Raw genomic sequence first — 17823 nt, 5'->3', positions numbered from 1 at the left:
GTTCTTAAGATCCAAGGGTTTGAGTCTGTGTTCACCTGTACAAATTGGTGAGGATTCTTATCAAGCCTTCCCCAGGAAAGGGGGTGTAGGGCTTGGGGGGATATTTTGGTGGAAGACATCTCCACGTGGTCTCTTTCCCTGTTCTTTGTTTAAAACGCTTGGTGGTGGCAGCATACAGTTCAAGGACAAGGCAAAGTTTGTACCTTGGGGAAGTTTTTAATCTAAGCTGGTAAGAATAAGCTTAAGGGGTCTTTCATACAGGTCCCCACATCTGTACCCTAGAATTCAGAGTGGGGAAGGAACCTTGACACCCCCTCATTGACAGGCATAGTCAATGCCTGTTCTGTTTTGAGGGGAAGTCATATACCTAGGAAGTGTGCAGTGTGCAAACCATTCTTCTTGAGGATGCATAAGTTGAGGAATGTGCAGCTGATACTATTCCTGCTCAAACAATCGATGTGCACCACCTTGGACCCAGAAGAGATTGCCATCTCCAAAGAATGAAAAGAGCCATCTTCAGTGAATGCTTCCTCCAGCAGACCTCACACCACAGGGTCAAGCAGTGACAGAAAAGCAGGATAGAAAATGTTGCCAAAATTAGCACCGACTATCTTGGCACTGGGCCATTGACACAGGCTATTATTGTTGGAACTGACACTGGTGCCTCAATCCAAGGGCAAAACTGAAAGGGCCCAAGCAGAGTCCAGACACAACTCTAAACGTTGGGAGACACTGTGCTAGAAGGAGGAGTGTTGTCTCTTCTCCTCCAGAGACAGGGAATCTAAGCCCACTACCAAGATGAAAGCAACACTCAGAAAACCAGCACCGATAACACCACCGGCAAAGATTCTGGCATTGACCATCACACCAATTATGGGCCCTAGATATGTCATCCCCGAATTACCTAGATCCCCTCCGGGGTCATCTTTGACATGGGGCCGACACCCAGCACCAGTCTCAGAGTACAAACCCACAGAGACTCTGCATGTAGAAACCATTGAGCCTACATCCAAATGAGTGGATATGTGCTACCAAGTGCCCTAAAAATTTCAAGCACCTTTATTCTCACCCAAACCTGGGATCTTTAGTAGTTGCAGTCATGCAGGATAAGTCCAAATCTCTGCAACAATTTAGCAGACTTCCTGAGCAGGCAATCAGCGATGAGCCGTGAATGGTCCTTACACAGATCCATCATGGAAGAGGGTACTCCATCAGAAGAGATGATTGACTTATCTGCCACTAGGGACAATGCAAAATGTCAACTTTGGAGCCAGAGGAGGCTTGAGTCCAGAGGTGTTAGCAGATGTCTTCCTCCGACAGTGGGACAAAGGCTTGCTGTATGCCTTTCCACCAGTTCCCCCGATTCACTGGGTGATTTCCAAGATCAAAAGACACACAGCCACGATCATTCTGATGACTCCATACTAGCCAAGGCAGTTCTGATGACAGATGGCCATTCAGCCTCTGGTCCAGCTCCCAGACTGCCTGGGTCTAATCTCACAACAGGTGACTAAATACTCAATTGCAACAGCTGACAGCATGGCTGTTGGGTGGCTGAGCACCACGGACAGAGACTGCTCTTCACAGGTCCAGTAAATCCGGACAGAACGCAAACATCTACCAGACAAACATATTTTTCTAATTAGAAGTGATTTCTCAAAACGTCCAAAAAGGCCAGGACTGGGTCCAGGCCTCAATACCAAAAATGTTTGACTATTTAATGAATCTCAATCAGGCCTGTCTTTCACTCGGCTTTATTTAAGTCCACATTGCGGTGCTTTCAGCTTGTCACACAACTGTGCAGTTGTACTCAGTCTTCCCTCACCCCACTGTATCAAAGGGCTACTACATACTTACCCACCAGTCAGAGAGCCCCCCCCTGCCTGGGTCCTCAGTATAGTCCTCCTGAGACTCTCAGAGCCTGCATTTGAGTCTCTCACAGAATGTTCTTTTACATGAACTTACTCAGAAAAAGATCCTACTAGTCACTATCACTTTGGCCAGAAGAATGAGTGAGATTCAGACACTTATGGCTGAGCTTCCCTGTGCAAGGAACAAGGTGGTGCTAAGACTTCATGCAAAATTAACCCCCAGATTGGTCTCTGAATTTCATCTGAACCAATCAATCTACCTTCCTTCTTCCCAAAACCACATTTGGCACTGTGAAACTAGAAACTGCACACACTAGAGCTTGACCTCCTTCTCACCTTCTTGCTATGGACTGTGAACTTTGTACAACAGTGGGGTGGTAGGAAATGACCCAGGGAGGGCAGCCTTAAGGTGCTTCTGGGTTTCAGACCTTTGATAGCCCTCACAGGGCCCTGGGCCAGATCCCAGTGGAGTAGGAGGGCCTAGGCTCGCCTACCAACCCCCTGTCCCCGCAGTTCAAAGGGCCTAACCCCCTGACCACTGGCCAACACTCCCCAGTATTGCAAACCATCACAGTACATGCCTTATTGCAAAAGGAAGAGGAAGGATGTTTAGGCTACAGGCTGCTGTAACTGATGTTCCCAGAAGTGCTTTGAGATCCTTGGATGAAAGGTGTTATAGAAGAGCAAAGTATTAATGGCATTGGCATGGAAGCTTGTCTTTTTTGTTCATGGCTAAGAGGCACAGGACCACCTTTGCAACCATTGCAGTAACTGTGCCATAGTCTACTTTGAAGTCTGTCCAAGTGGGGTCTAAGGGTACTGTCTACACCGTCATTAAAAACCTGCAGCTGGCCCAGGCCAGCCGAATTGGGTTTCTTAGCCTGAGCCCCACAGACTCAGGTGTAGACATTCGGGTCAGGCTGCAGCCTGAACACGGATCCTCCCACCATGGTGGGTCCTACAGCTAGGACTCCAGTCAGAGTTTGAACATCTACAGCATGATTACACAGCTCCTTACCCCGAGTCAGTTGGCATGGGCCAGCCATGAGTGTCTAATTGCAGTTCAGACATGCTAAGATACTGGCCAACATCAGATGTTGTTGGAAATTGCTTTTCACCTGCTTCTTAGTTACCTTGCCTCATAAGAGAAGATTAGCTGGCAAGGTTGTTTGTGTCAAGTGTCTTCCAGATGAACTAGTCTAAGGCTGTATTGACTGTTTGTCAGCAGAAAGACTAGGTGCTTCTAGCAATGGCCTGTGCTGCTCCTGCTATGTAGAATGCTCTCCCTGACTTAATCAGTCAAGCCACTACCTATCCTTTAACTTTCTCCCTAAAACCCACATCTGCAGTGACATCTGTATGAAATCACCTAATCAATGCTGGCTAGTTTGAGATACATCTGGGAATAATTAGTACTTTTAGCTAAAATTTTAAAAGTTCCAAAGGAGGGGTGTGTTTGTGTATGTATATCTGTGTATCTCTGATTGTTTCTCTCTCCTCACCCTATACAGTGACTCAAAATGCTTTCTGGATTGAGAAATTGGCTCACTGTCAAGAACAGTTCTGGTGATCATGATTTTGCCCCTGCAGAAGCAGAGAAGAATCTCCTGTCCTCTCTCATGGTGGTATATGAACGTAGGGTACAGGTTGTTCTGATCCCGTGGTACGATGGCATTCTCTGTTAGCGTATTCAAAGACTATTGGTTCCATGAGCCTCCAGCGATGGATTGACATGGTTGGCCTTACTCTTCAATGTGTGCTCAAGTACTGCTCTCAGCCTGGAGTAGTTGACAGTTTGACCAGGATACAAGTGTAATCACTGTCCCCACAAGCCCTCCCCATGTCTACACTTAGGCTGAAACCAGAACTATTGTGTGCCTATTTGGATGAGCCCTGGGTTGGCACCATCTTGGAGATTCCCGTAATCAGAGGAATTGTTTACTTGGGTATCAACATTTGTCATGATGTTAGATTTTGGAAGCTCTGGTATCAGTTTGAGAATAGAGCTGTCAGTCTTCAGGGCTGTGGTTTGCTTGTTAACCTGAAGATTTCCACATTGGCCTTGTCCCCTGATTAACAGACTAGGTGGACACATTTGAAGGGGTATGTTTTTGGGATGGAGTCACTCCTACATATGGAGTAAGATGCACACATACTTAAGCAGCTGGATTTCTCTGAAAGTGTTCCAACACTATACCTCTCCTGAGCTTCCAGCTCTCTAGTGAGGCCCATTAGGAGCTGCCTTCATTCTGTATTTCTTTATCCAGGACAAAGATCAGATTAAACAAACTTCCCCCCCTTCTCTGAGCTCCTCCCATTTCCATAATGCCTGTCAGTGATAAGTTTCTCTACCCTTGCCTGGAGGGGAGAAGAGCTACCCATTAAGAACAAGAGAGAGCGTGAACACAGGGCTTTTCAGGGGGCTTCCAGAAGGAGTGAGGAAAGAGTGTAGAGCCCTGAAATGAGATTTTTGGAGAGTGGAGACACATGAAATGTGTGCAGACATGCCTTGGACTTGTTTAGTGCTATAGTTGATTTCCTCAGAACTGCCAGTACCAAATATATTCAAGTTTCTCTTTGTGTGTGTGAGCAGTGAACAGTTGGCCCTTTGTGTATCCTGAAAACCTAATCTGATACTCGGAATGTATAATCTTAGTTACAGCAGTGAAAGTTTCAATTTCACCCACGGCAAAGTGCAGGAGTGGGAGTTCTGGAAAGCTGTAATTGGGACAGTATTTTGGGGCATTAGTTCTTCCTTCCTTTCAGTAAAGAGCAGTTGTGTGGAAGAAATCTTTTTTAAAATGGTGGATGGCAGTTGTAAATTTCATCTTGTTTTAATATAAATTCACTGTGGAGTTCTAGTTATATGGTAAACCATATACCTGTAAAATAAGCAAAGCATTGGGGTTATTGAGACACACATTTATGTGCTTCTCAAAATATATTGGGATGACTTTAATATAGGTTTTTTGTCATACATCTGGATCCCATTAGCTGGTTAAAATTGGGTTATTTTAAGCTTATGACTGCACATACTTGAAGTGGGGGTATTGTATTTTTAGTTCAGCTTGACTGTACTTTCTTTCCAAATGAGTAAAGCGCAGCCTTTGCTTTCTAAACGTGTACTTTTCAAGGCAGAGAACCCCATGGCAATTCATGCAACTCCTTGAACAGGAACTCTGGAACTATTTTAATTTGTTTTTATATTGCATGTATCCCAAAGCAAAATAAAGTCAGAGACCAAATTCCAATAGAGTTCCTACTCCTGAGCTCCAACAAGAAGAGGTAAGTCCCTGGTCCATGTGGCCACATGGCTTATGTTGGCTTCTATTGCAGGGATGATTGGATAGGTGAAGGGCTGGTTTCATCAGCAGTTTCTGGGGCACGTTGTATTATATTTAGATTGTGCTGCATTTGGGTACTCTGTTACATTTTAAAAGCTGAAAGAATGTGTGCCATCATGTCTGAAGATTGTGAAAACGAATGTTAATTTCATACCAAAGAAGAGAATAAATCCGATTTACCATGGCAGTTGGAGCAGAAATTATTTGAGCACTCCTGTGGACAGAATGAATTGTGTGTGCTGAATTACCCGCTCCCTAGGTGGCAGTAATGTCTGTGTACATGGGGCACCAGTAGCCAAATTAACATTTCCACTGTCTTTGGAGCTCACTGAAGCAGTTATCCAGCTAAAGACAATCTTTGTAATTCCCTGTGGCATTATAAAATGTAATATTTTAAATTTATCAGAAACATAATTGAATTGCTCAAAATATTGTATTTCTAGTTGCTTACTGGTTAAGGCTACTATTTCTCCTGTTACCTCTAACACTTCAAACTGTGATCCTGTCTGATTCTTGTAAAAAGGATGTGGGAGTTGAGCTGAATCAGTACTTGTGTCAGAGATCTCCAAGAAAAACCCAGGGTGCTCTATGAAGTTGTGTTGGAAATTCATGCTTCTCTCTGAGCACAGAATTCACTGAACCATCAAGCTAGGGAGACACTGTGTTGCTAGATGTCCTCCCCTCCCCATGTCATGGACAACCCCAAATGCATTTAATTTCACAAGGATTTAGTGGTACTAAACCATTGTATTCTCTCCGTATTCCAGTTTATGAATATCCTGCCTCCCTAAACTCTCCCTGCAGTTGCAGTTAGGGATGATACTTTGCTTCCTGACCAGACGGTCTTGTAGTTTTGCTGTGCACTATTAAACAGCTGCTATGGTCTTCCCTAGAAATGGCTTCACTTCAGTGGTTGGCAAAGTGATTCCTACATGTGTGGTTTATACAATATGATCATCAAGTTTCTAAAGCTCATTAGGATCCATTTAGATAAAGCTGCTGTACAAATGCAAGAGTACTTTTGTGCTTTCTTCTTCAACAATGTCCCGTGCCTCTCCTACAGCCAGAGTAATGGCCTTATTAGTTAAGGTGGGTTCGGCCTTTCTTTGCTCAGTCATTCTGATGGATGCTTTCAGCTGTGGCCAGCAAAATGGCTAGGGCTGCTCCTGCTGACAGAAGCCAGGTATTGTACAAGCAGGAGCCTGACCATGATGGGTCAGGTTTTGGGAGGAAAAATGGTGTTTTTCCAAAGCTCTACTCATAATCCAAAAAATACCTACTCATGGTGCCAAAATATCAGCTCCTCTATCTCTCCCCGTGATTTGCTGTGGGCTCTCCCTTGGCTCCTCTACACCTGCCCACTGGATTACTCCTGGCTGTACTAGGAGAGTTCTCTTCCAGGTCCTTTCCTGGGTTGGCTGGAATACTTACATTCTTCATCTACAACTCAAAGCTTTTCCCTTCTCTATCCCTCTTGCCCACCTTTCTAGCTTTGTCAATGATCATCAGCCCTCACCTGTCGCACCACTTGCTTCCCAGTCCTGGACCCTCTTTCCGTGCTGTACCAACAAACTTCATGTTTGCTTCGCAACAGTACCTATTGTTCCAGTTCAGGATTTCGCTCCCAGCCCACTTCCCTGCCAAAGTTCCTCCTTCCTGACCCACTACACCACCTGCTAGTCAGTCCTGAGCCTCTCTTGAGCAGTCTATCAGTTGTGTCAAATTGTGTGATAAATTGCTGATATAAACAACTCTCCATTGAGCAGAATGAGGAGCCCACCATGGCCATGTTCCCTGTAATGAAGCTGAGCGTGGAGCCCTGGTTTTCAAAGATGAAAGGCTAATGGACTGACCCCCTGCCCTAGTGAGGCCCTGCTTGTTTATAAACAGTCCATCCCAAAACTAGGATCTTTCTGCTTACTTGGAAAAATGTTTATCCCATTCACTGCTGAATTCTGTTGTTCTTCTATTGTCTCTTGTCTTATACTGAGATTGCCAGCTCTGTGGGGCTAGGGACTGTCTTTTTGTTCTGTGTTTGTGCAGCACCTGGCACAGTAGTATTCTGGTCCATGACTGGGGCTCCTAGATGCTATCATAATACTACTTGTAGTAATAATAATAACTTCTGCAAGGGGTATGGGGACTAAACAGGAATAGCTGGAAGTATGAGTACATAAGCTAAATTATGACTTAACTTGCATCACAGAGACTCGATGGGATAAATCTCAGGACTGAAATATTGGTATAGAGGGTTATAGCTTGTTCAGGAAGGACAGGCAGGGAAGAAGGGGAGAAGGTGTTGCATAATACATTAAGAATATATACACTTGTCCTGAGGTCCAGAAGGTGGTGAGAGGCAGATCAGACATTTTCGGGTAAAGATAAAAGGGAAAAACAATAGGGATGACATCATGGTATGGGTCTACTATAGGCCAGCAAATCAGGAGGAGGATGTGGATGAGGCATTTCTGGAACAAATAACAGAAATATCCGAAACAAGACCTCGTGGAAATGTGGGACTATAGCTACTCAGACATATGTTGAGAAAGTAATACAGCAAAACAGAAAATGTCCAGTAAGCTCTTGGAATGTGCTGGGGACAACTTTTTGTTTCAGAAAGTAGAAGGGGTAACCAGGGGGACAGCCATTTTAGACTTGATTCCAACCAACATGGAGGAATTGGTTACAAGTCTGGAGATTGAAGGCAATTTGGGTGAAAGTGGTCATGAAATGACAGATTTCATGATTCTAAGGAAAGAAAGGAGTGAGAGCAGCAGAATAAGGACCAGTAGACTTCAAAAAAAAAAAACAAAAAAACCCAGACTTTAACAACTGAGAATTCTGGTAGGAAAGATCCCATGGGAAGAAAAGCAAAAGAGAAAACGGAGTTCCGGAGAGCTGGCATTTTCTCAGAGACAGTATTAAAAGCACAACAACAAACTATGCTGATGTGAAGGAGAAACAGAATAGTAAGAGACCAAGATGGCTCCATCAGGAACTCTTTAATGACCTGAAAATCAAGAAGGAATCCTACAAAAAGTGGAAACATGGACAAATTGCTAAGGATGAATACAAAAGAATAGCACGAGCATGTAGGGACAAAATCAGAAAGGCTAAGGCACAAAATGAGTTACACCTAGAAAGGGATGTAAAAGGCATAAGAAGAGGTTCAAAAATACATTAGGAGCAAGATAATGGCAAAGGAAAGTGTAGGTCCTCTACTTAGTAGTGAAGGAGAGCTAATAATGCACAACACCAAGAAGGCTGAGATGTTAAATGCTTATTTTGCTTCAGTCTTCACTAAAAAAGGATAATGGTGGCCAGAGGCTTAACCCAATTAATATTAACAACAAGAGGAAAGGGGGAACACAAGCTGAAATAGGTTAAGAACAGGTTAAAGAATATTTTGGTAAGTTAGATATATTCAAGTCAGCAGGAGCTAATGAAATTCACCTTAGGGTACTTAAGGAACTAGATGAAGAAATCGCTGAACTGTTAGCAAATATCTGAAAACTCATGGAGGATGGGTGATGTCGCAAATGACTGGAGAAGGGCAAATATAGGACCTATCTTTAAAAGGGGGAACAAAGAGGACTTGTGGAATTATAGCCAGTCAGCCTGACTTTAATACCTGGAAAGATACTGAAACAAATTATTAAACCATCAGTTTGTAAGCACCCAGAAGCTAACAGGGTAATAAGTAACAGCCAACATGGATTTCTCAACAACAAATCATGCCAAACTGACCTAATTTCCCTCTTTGACAAGATTATTGGTCTAGTGGATGGGGGGAAACTGTAGACGTGATATATCTCAATTTTAATAAGGTTTTTGACACAGTCCCACATGACATTCTCCTAGGCAAACTAGTGTAATGTGGGTCTAGATTAAGTTACTGTAAGGTGCATGCAGAACTAGTTGAAAAACTGTACTAAAAGTTGCGATTCTCCAACAAAAAAACTTCAAAAACAGACTTCAGTGAGAAACTGCAGAATTGGAATTAATTTGCAAACTGGACACCATTAACTTAGGCTTGAATAGAGACTGGGATTTGATGGGTCATGCCACACAGTAAAACTATTTCCTCTTGCTAATTTTTTTCCCCCTACTGTTGCTCACACCTTCTTGTCAACTGTTTGAAATGGGCCATCCTGATGATCACTACAAACTTTTTTTTTTCTCCTGCTGATAACAGCCCACCTTAATTAATTGGTCTCATTACAGTTGTATGGCAACACCCATTTTTTCATGTTCTCTGTGTATATATATCTTCCTACTGTATTTTCTACTGCATGCATCTGATAAAGTGGGTTTTAGCCCATGAAGGCTTATGCCCAAATAAATTTGTTAGTCTCTAAGGTGCCACAATCCTCGGGTTTTTTTTTGTACTAAAAGAATAGTTCTTTGAGTGCTTATTCATATCCGTTCCAATCAAGTGTTTGCATACCACATGCACAGTCATCGGAAAGTTTTCCCTTAGCAGTTCCCATCGGGTCAGCTGTGGAGCCCCCGGCGTTGCATCTTCATGGCGCTCAATATATGACCCTGCTGGTCCCACCTCAGTTCCTTCTTAATGCCAGCAACAGTCGTTGGAACTGCGGTCGCTTGCTTAGCAAGTGCTTTCTTTAGCGTGCTTTCATATGGTTAGCTTAGTCTAATTTAGTTGTAGTTAGTCTTAGTTGTTAGTGTATATATTGTATATAGTGAGATTTGGGAGTGGGGTTTCCCCAATAACAACCCCTGCCCCTTGGGCTCCAGGGCATGCAGCAAGCCCAAGGCTTTACACCCTGTGGAACCTGCAGCAAGCCTATGCCAACAAGCGACCCCCACGACTCGTGTCTGGGGGAGGCGCACCAGACAGAAAGGTGCAAGATCTGCAGGGCTTTCCGCCCCCAAACTAAAAAGGAGTGAGATTTCCAGCTGAAGCAGTTGCTCATGGAATCCGCCCTTCATCCCCAGTCTGCTGCAGACCGCCAGGACCCCACACCAAGCATGTCCTTACAGAGTGCCCCGGCATCGGTATGTGACACGGTGCCGAGGAAGGATTGTAGTCTAAGACACCCTCGGCACCGGAGCCCTCCGGCACCACAGGATGCACAGACAGCCCAGCACCACTCGCATTCACCGGTGCTGTACAAGCAGCATAGAAAAGTCAACAGGGGGCACTCCCCGGTGCAGAAAACAGCCGGACCTGCAGGCGTGGTACCAGGGCATCCCATGAAGGAACCCTCAGCATCTAGGGGTTCTCCAGCATCAGATGCACCGCCGAGGGAGCAGCAGCAATTCCCAGCTCCGAGAGAGGACCAGCACTGGGCCCTCGGCACCGGTCCCCGATGCTGGACACTTGTCACCTGTCCCTGATGCCGGATTCCCGGTTTCAGTCCCCGGCCCGGGCATCTTGATACCTGTCCCCTGCATCATCAACTCGGCACAAGTCCCCAGCGCAGTACCATGCAGCACCACTGTGGTCATCTCAGTTGAGATCTGTGTCTTGGGACACGGACTATTCCCATCGCAGCAGACATAGATCTGACAAGCGACAGAGGAAGGCACCAATGACATGGCAACCACAGTGGCAGCCTCCGGCACAATGGCCTTTTCGGACACCCTGGACTTACCATCAGGCCCAAGGCTCCTTTTCCAGGGGCCCCCGTTCAGTGACCTCAGCGCACCGACCACCCCAGACAGCCAAGGATCAGCCTACACCCCTGGCCCAGGTCACTGCTAAGGCACAACCAATTGCAAGGCCAGGCTACTGTCACCTTGGCTACAGTCCCCATAGAGGCCCCAGACGCTGAGAAGGTCGGGGAAAACTTTACTGTGCAGAAGAAAAATGCTGCTTTTAACCATCTTAATTTAAATGAAACAGACACAGAATCAGATACCATGTCAAATCTTTTGTTTTAAACTTTCCCTTTTTTTTTAGTAGTTTATGTTTAAAACAGTACTGTGCCATATTTGCTTCCTCACGCCCGCTACAGCCTGATTGTGTACTTCCGGTTCCAAATGAGGTGTGTGCTTGACTGGTCAGTTCATAAAAAACAGTTACCTGCCTCTCGTAACTGTTGTTCTTTGAGATGTGTTGCTCATGTGCATTCCAATAGGGGTGTGTGCACACAGCGTGCACGATCGCCGGAAGGTTTTCCCCCTAGCGGCACCCGTTAGGTCGGCTGTGGAGACCCCTGGAGTGGCACCTTCATGGCGGTGTATATAGGTCCCTGCCGACCCGCCACCTGCTCAGTTCCTTCTTGCCAGAATACGCCAACAGAGGGGAGGCAGGTGGGATTTGGAATGGACATGAGCAACGCATCTCGAAGAACAACAGTTATGAGAAGTAGGTAACCGTTTTTCTTTTTCGAGTGATTGCTCATGTGCATTCCAATAGGTGACTTCCAAGCAGTTTCCCTGGGGGAGGGGTCGGAGTTCACCTGGTTGCCGAGTGCAGGACTGCCCTGCCAAAGGCTGCATTATCCCTCACCTGCTGGGTAATGGTGTAGTGTGACGTGAAGGTGTGGATGGAAGACCACGTTGCTGTCTTACATATGTCCTGGATAGGGACCTGCGCCAGGAATGCTGCGGATGCCGCCTTCGCTCTCGTGGAGTGCACCGTAAGCAGAGGGGCTAGAATTTTAGCCAGGTTGTAGCAAAGTCCTGATACAGGACGTGATCCAAGATGAAATGAGCTGGGATGAGATTGGAAGCCCCTTCATCCTTTCTGCGATTGCAATAAAGAGCTGTGGTGACTTACGAAATGGCTTTGTGCACTCAGTGTAGAACTTTAGGGCCCGCCTAACATCCAGGGAATGGAACATGTGCTCTCTGTTACTGGCATGTGGCTTAGGGAAGAACACAGGTAAAAATATGTCCTGGTTCACATGAAACTGGGAGACTACCTTTGGCAGAAACACAGGGTGAGGGCGTAGCTGCACCTTGTCTTTATAAAAGACCGTATAGAGGGGCTTGGAAGTCAGCACTCTGAGCTCGGATACCCTTCTGGCCGAGGTTATGGCTATAAGAAAGACCACCTTCCAGGAAAGGTAGGACAGAGGGCAGGTCTCTATGGGCTCAAAAGGTGGCCTCATGAGCGTGGACAGGACCAGGTTGAAGTCCCACTGGGGAACAGGCCGTCGTACTGGGGGATAAAGTCTGTCCAAACCCTTGAGAACCCATCCCACCATGGGATTGCCGAAGACTGACCTACCGCTGCCCCTGAGTGGAAGGCTGAAAATGGTAGCCAGGTGTACCCTGAGAGATGATATTACCAACCCTTGCTGCTTGAGGTGTAACAGGTAGTCAAAAACAAGGAGAAATGACGCTAGCTGCAGTTCGGTGCCCCTCTGCAGAGACCAGATGGAAAAGCACTTCCACTTTGCCAGGTACATGGCACGAGTGGAGGGTTTCCTACTTCCCAGCAGGACCTTCCTCACTGGGTCCGAACACTGAACTCAAGAGGGTTCAGCCATGGAGTTTCCATGCCATGAGGTGGAGGGACTCCAGATTGGGGTGTTGTAGATGGCCATGGTCCTGTGTGATGAGGGCCGGGCACACGGGAAGGGCTACTGGCCTGTCCACTGAGAGGTTCAACAGTTTGGTGAACCAGTGCTGGCGGGGCCACACTGGTACTATGAGGATCAAGGAAGCCCCGTCCTGGCAAGTCTTGAGGAGGACTCTGTGTATGAGAGGGAAGGACGGGAACGCGTACAACAGGTGACTCATCCGTGAAAGGCGTCCGCAATGGAGCCTGGGCTGTGGTTCAGGAAGGAGCAGAACCGCTGGCACTTCCTATTGCTCCGTGTCACGAACAAGTCTATGCGGGGAGAACCCCGCCTCTGAAAAATCGAGTGCACAATGTCCAGCCTGAGGGACCATTGGTGACCGTGACACAAGCAGTTGAGGTGATCGGCTAGCTCGTTTAGTGCTCCTGGAAGGTGTAATGCCTCTAGTTGTATCAAATGGGCAATGCAAAAGTCACACAGCTCGAGGGCTTCCTGGCACAGGGGAGAGGAGTGAGCACCACCCTGTTTGTTTATATAAAACATTGCCGTAGTGTTGTCTGTCAGCACCAACACACATTGCATGCCAGACAAACTGCTCTCAGCTCCCTTCCATTGATGTGCAGCGATAGTTCTGTGTGGGACCATAGGCCTTGGGTTCCAATATTGCCCAGGTGCACTCCCCAACTGAGCGCCGAGGTGTCCGTGACCGGCGATAGCGTTGGTTGGGGTTTGGCAAAGGGTACTCCTGCACGGACCACTTGTGGCTGCAGCCACCAGCGGAGAGACTCGAGAATGTGAGGCGGGAGAGTAACTCTTGTATCAAGTGGGTCCCTGCCCGGCCTGTTCACCTGTGCCAACGACGCCTGGAGGGGCCGAAGGCGGAACCTGGCGTGCTGGACCGCGTATGTGCAGGCTACCATATGCCCCATTAGTTTCATGCAGTTTCTGGGCAAGGTTGTGGGGAATCGGCGAAGGTTTTCGATAAATGTCTGTGAGTGCTTGGAAGTGCAGCTCGGGCAGGACTCCATGAGAGTTCCTATGAATTCTATTCTCTGCATCAAGACTAGTGTGGATTTGGGCTGGGGTGACCAGATGCTAAATCCAAAATATTGGGACTGCCGCAGAGGGAGCGCCTTTTCAATTGTTACACTCACCCGGCACATTTGGCGGCGGGAAATAAATCTTGCCGATGAAGAAAGAAGTACCTGCCGCCAAAATGCCACCGAAGTCCATCAGCGACTGAAGTACCCGCCGCCAAAGCCTGTCAGCAACTGAAGTACCCACCACCGAAGTGCCGCCGAAGCCCTGGACGTGCCAGGTGAGTGTAACAATTGAAAAGGCGCTCCCCTGCCTGTCACCGCCGCCTAAACAAAAAATAAAAATAAAAAAAATAAAGCCGCGCCCGAAACAAAATAGCAGGACAAATGGCGCCCCGACTGTACTTCGGTCGGGACACGGGACAAACTACTCAATATCGGGACAGTCCCGATTTTATCGGGATGTCTGGTCACCCTAATTTGGGCACATTCGATATGAGGCCCAGCCCGCGGAATATGGCCTGGGCCAGAGACACGTGCTCTGCAGTCTGTGCTTGTGACTCGGCCTTGATGAGCCAGTCGTCCAGGTATGGGAACACTTGCACCTGACATTTGCGGAAGAAGGCTGCCACGACCACCATACATTTGGTGAATACCCGGCGGGCCACCGAGAGCCCAAACAGGAGCACCCTGAACTGGTAGTGCTGGCCGCTGACCACGAAGCGAAGAAAACATCTGTGGGCCAGGATAATGGATATATGGAAGTACACATCTTTCAAGTCGAGGGCAGCGTACCAGTCCCCCGGATCCAGGGAAGGAATGATGAAGGCCAGAGAGATCATGCGAAACTTCACTTTCCTTATGAATGTGTTGAGGTCTCGCAGATCCAGGATAGGCCGGAGCCCACCCTTGGCCTTGGGGATGAGGAAATAGCGAGAGTAGAACCCTTTGCCCCTGAACTCCTGAGGAACCTCCTCTTTTGCCCCTAGAGTGAGGAGCAATTGCACCTCCTGCAAAAGGAGTTGTTCGTGAGAAGGGTCCCTGAAGAGGGACAAGGAAGGGGACGAGGGATGGGGAAGGGGGGTGGGAGGGAACAGAACAGGATAGAGTATCCCACCCCTACCATGCTCAGGACCCAGCGATCTAATGTGATATGGGACCAAGCATGGTAGAAGCGGGAGAGTCAATTCACAAAGAGGGGGGTAAGGATCTAAGTTCGATACTTATACTCTGTCCTCGGGCACATCTTCAAAAGTTTGGCTTCAGGCCCGGGGGCTGTTTGGCTGAACCCTGGTCTTGGCCTGAGGAGGACTGTGGCAGGCACCTCCTATTATTTCTGCCCCATCTCCTGGATGAGTCTCGCCTGGGAGGCCTTGAGTAGAAATGGGATGGGGGCTGAGGCTTAAAAGGCTTTCTTTGGGGGTGCAGGGATGTGGATCCCCAAAGACTTCAAAGTCGCCTGCGAGTCTTTAAGGCTGTACAAGCAAGAGTCTGTATTTTGGGCGAACAGGCCTGCACAGTCAAAGGGGAGGTTCTGAATTGTATTCTGGACCTCAGGTGGTATCCCTGACACCTGCAGCCACCACTGCACCTCATTGTAATGGCGGTGGCCATGGTCCGAGCAGCCGAGTCCACAACGTCTAATGCGGCCTGGAGGGAGGTTCTCGAAACCACCCTGACCTCCTCAAGGAGCACACTAAACTCCTTGCGCGATTCACCCGGGAGCAACTTCTGGAATTTTGCCAATGAGCTCCAAGAATTTGAAGGCATAGCAGCTGAGTACCGCTTGCTGGTTGTCCACTCAAAGCTGGAGCCCCCAGTCGAGTAGACCTTTCGGCAGAAAAGGTCCAGCTTCTTATCGTCCCATGACTTCTTACATGGCACTGGGTAGTGTGCGCGGTGCCGCCTGGTAGCACCGGCCTCACGAGCCAGGGAGCGGCACTGGTGCTCCTTGGAGGAGTCCTTTCTTGGTGCCAAGACATCCCGCACGGAGGCTGGGGTGCTGTGCACCGATGATGCTGGTGCCGTTTCTGGTGCTGCCTGGTGGCGGAGGGCCGACTCCATCAGGAGGAGCTTCAAACAATAGTCCCGCTCTCTCTTTGTCCTGGGTCTAAAGCTCCTGCAAATTGGGCACTTGTCTGTCTGATGGCCTTCTCCTAAACACTTGAGACAAGCAGCACGCGGATCACCTGTTGGCATAGGTTTTGCACACCTCTCGCAGGCCTTAAATCCCTGTGACCGAGATGTGCCCCAGTGCCTGGGGAAACTAGGGAGAGGGGAAAGCCCCCCAAAATAAGCCCAACTAATTACAAACTACTATATAACTAACTAATAACTGTTTACAGCTAAGAAAAGGGAACCACTAGGTAGGCACTTGCGAATGCAAGAGACTGAGCTACTTCAACGACCGTCACTGGCGGTAAGAAGGAACTGAGTAAGTGGCGGGTCGGCAGGGACTAATATACACCGCCATGAAGGTGCCACTCCAGGGGGCTCCACAGCCGACCCGACAGGTGCTGCCAGGGGAAAAACCTTCCTACGATCATGCACACGGTGCACATACACACCTATTGAAATGCACACGAGCAATCACTCGAAGAAGAACTCTGGTGTTCGTAACTCTGAGATTTGACTGTAGTGCAAACCAAGTCATGAAGGTTTTAAAATCAGATGGCGACTCCACCTGAGGACTTTCCAGTTACATCCATCACTTTTATAATATAATTCCAGAGCTTGTGAAGGAGTTAGTGTTACAAAAACAAAGTGCTCCAGAAATCTAGCAGCACCAGGAAGCACAATTTCCCTGCTCCACATAGGCTCATGTATAAAATTTAACACTAATGCTAACTAACTCTTGTAAGTTATACAGTGAAAGTAGAGCATTTTTAAGAAGACAAACCACACTGCATTTATATTCTCTTTAGATACACTAAAGTTTTAGCTGAGCTACGGAAATCTAAAGGAAACAAGCTCAGCTTCTAAAACCTTGTACTTACCGGAATGAGAACTCCCACAGCAGAGGCATGCCCTCTCAACACATTTGTCAGTTTAAGCTTCTGCATGTATCTTTTTATTGTACCCCTGCATGTCTGTATTGTGTGTTCAGAGAGCCATTTATCCTCATAATTAGATACCCATCACTTGATGAGCCAGTAGCTAAATTAAACAACTGCAACCTTGCCAACTTTTTTTTAACTCTTCTGTTTACTCTGCAGAATTTATTGTGGTTACAGCTGTCAGTACAGGGACAGCCGCCCCCATTGCACAGACAATGTCAGCATTATAACAGTGCAAAAGGTAGTCAGTCGACTCTCAGAGATGAGAATCCACTTCCCAGCATGTATGGCTTTTGCTAGTTTAAAGGAACAAAGAGTTTGACATGTAGTTTGTAATTGAGAATGTGTTTCATAGGACTGTGAGAAATTAAAGTGAGGCAAAGCAGTTGCCTCTAGTGGTTTTAGCTATTCTGCTGCACACAAAACTTGTAGTTTCTGTCTTGATTGGTTTCAGAGAGGATGTGGTTTATGTTCCTTCTATTTAAAATGTCTCAAAGTAAATAGCAGCCAACTCTGTTTCTGAGTCTATATGTGAACCTGTGTTTATGTACAAGAATTCAGTCTTTTATACCAGGTCTGGGGTCCAGAGGTTACCTAACCAAGGGCCATACTTTCAACTTGCTGGCAGACTGAGGAATGTACCAAATTTGCAGCTGTCCTCATCTTTAATAAGAGGTGAAGTCTGTGGACACTTTCGGTCCCTCATCCAATGTGACCAGGCTTTCATATCAAGATGGAGGTACAGCTTCCATAAACTCCATGTCAGTGTCGTCGTCCGTCCCCCCCCCCCCCCCAGTACATTACTGTGCATTTAACAAGATTGAATTTCATTTGCCATCATGTTGCCTATTCACCTACCTTGGCTAGGTCTGTCTGAAGTTCCTCACAGTCCTCTCTAGTCCTGACTAACTTTGTGACATCTACAGCTTTTGCTGCTTCATTACTCGCCTCCTTTCCAGATCATTAATAACTATATTAACAACACCAGACCGAGTAAGGAACCTTGAGGAGTCCCCACT

The 17823-nt window shown here is 47.1% G+C and overlaps 1 protein-coding gene across 18 annotated transcripts in view; it reads left to right on the top strand.

Annotated features, from left to right (window-relative positions):
• Positions 1 to 17823, top strand: part of ASXL2 (ASXL transcriptional regulator 2) — a 247197-nt gene that overhangs the window by 174885 nt on the left and 54489 nt on the right. Inside the window, exon 1 of one of the 18 annotated variants that reach the window (XM_073335487.1) lies at positions 3420 to 5156. The exons of the other annotated variants lie outside the window; for them this stretch is intronic. The gene's annotated coding sequence lies outside the window, so the exon portion shown is untranslated. Of the gene's footprint in view, positions 1 to 3419; positions 5157 to 17823 lie in introns of those variants that run through there. 18 annotated transcript variants of the gene reach the window in all.

The sequence above is a fragment of the Lepidochelys kempii genome, chromosome 3 (assembly GCF_965140265.1).
Source record: "Lepidochelys kempii isolate rLepKem1 chromosome 3, rLepKem1.hap2, whole genome shotgun sequence".
NCBI classification, from domain to species: domain Eukaryota; kingdom Metazoa; phylum Chordata; order Testudines; family Cheloniidae; genus Lepidochelys; species Lepidochelys kempii.
This window is presented reverse-complemented; position numbering and strand designations above follow the sequence as displayed.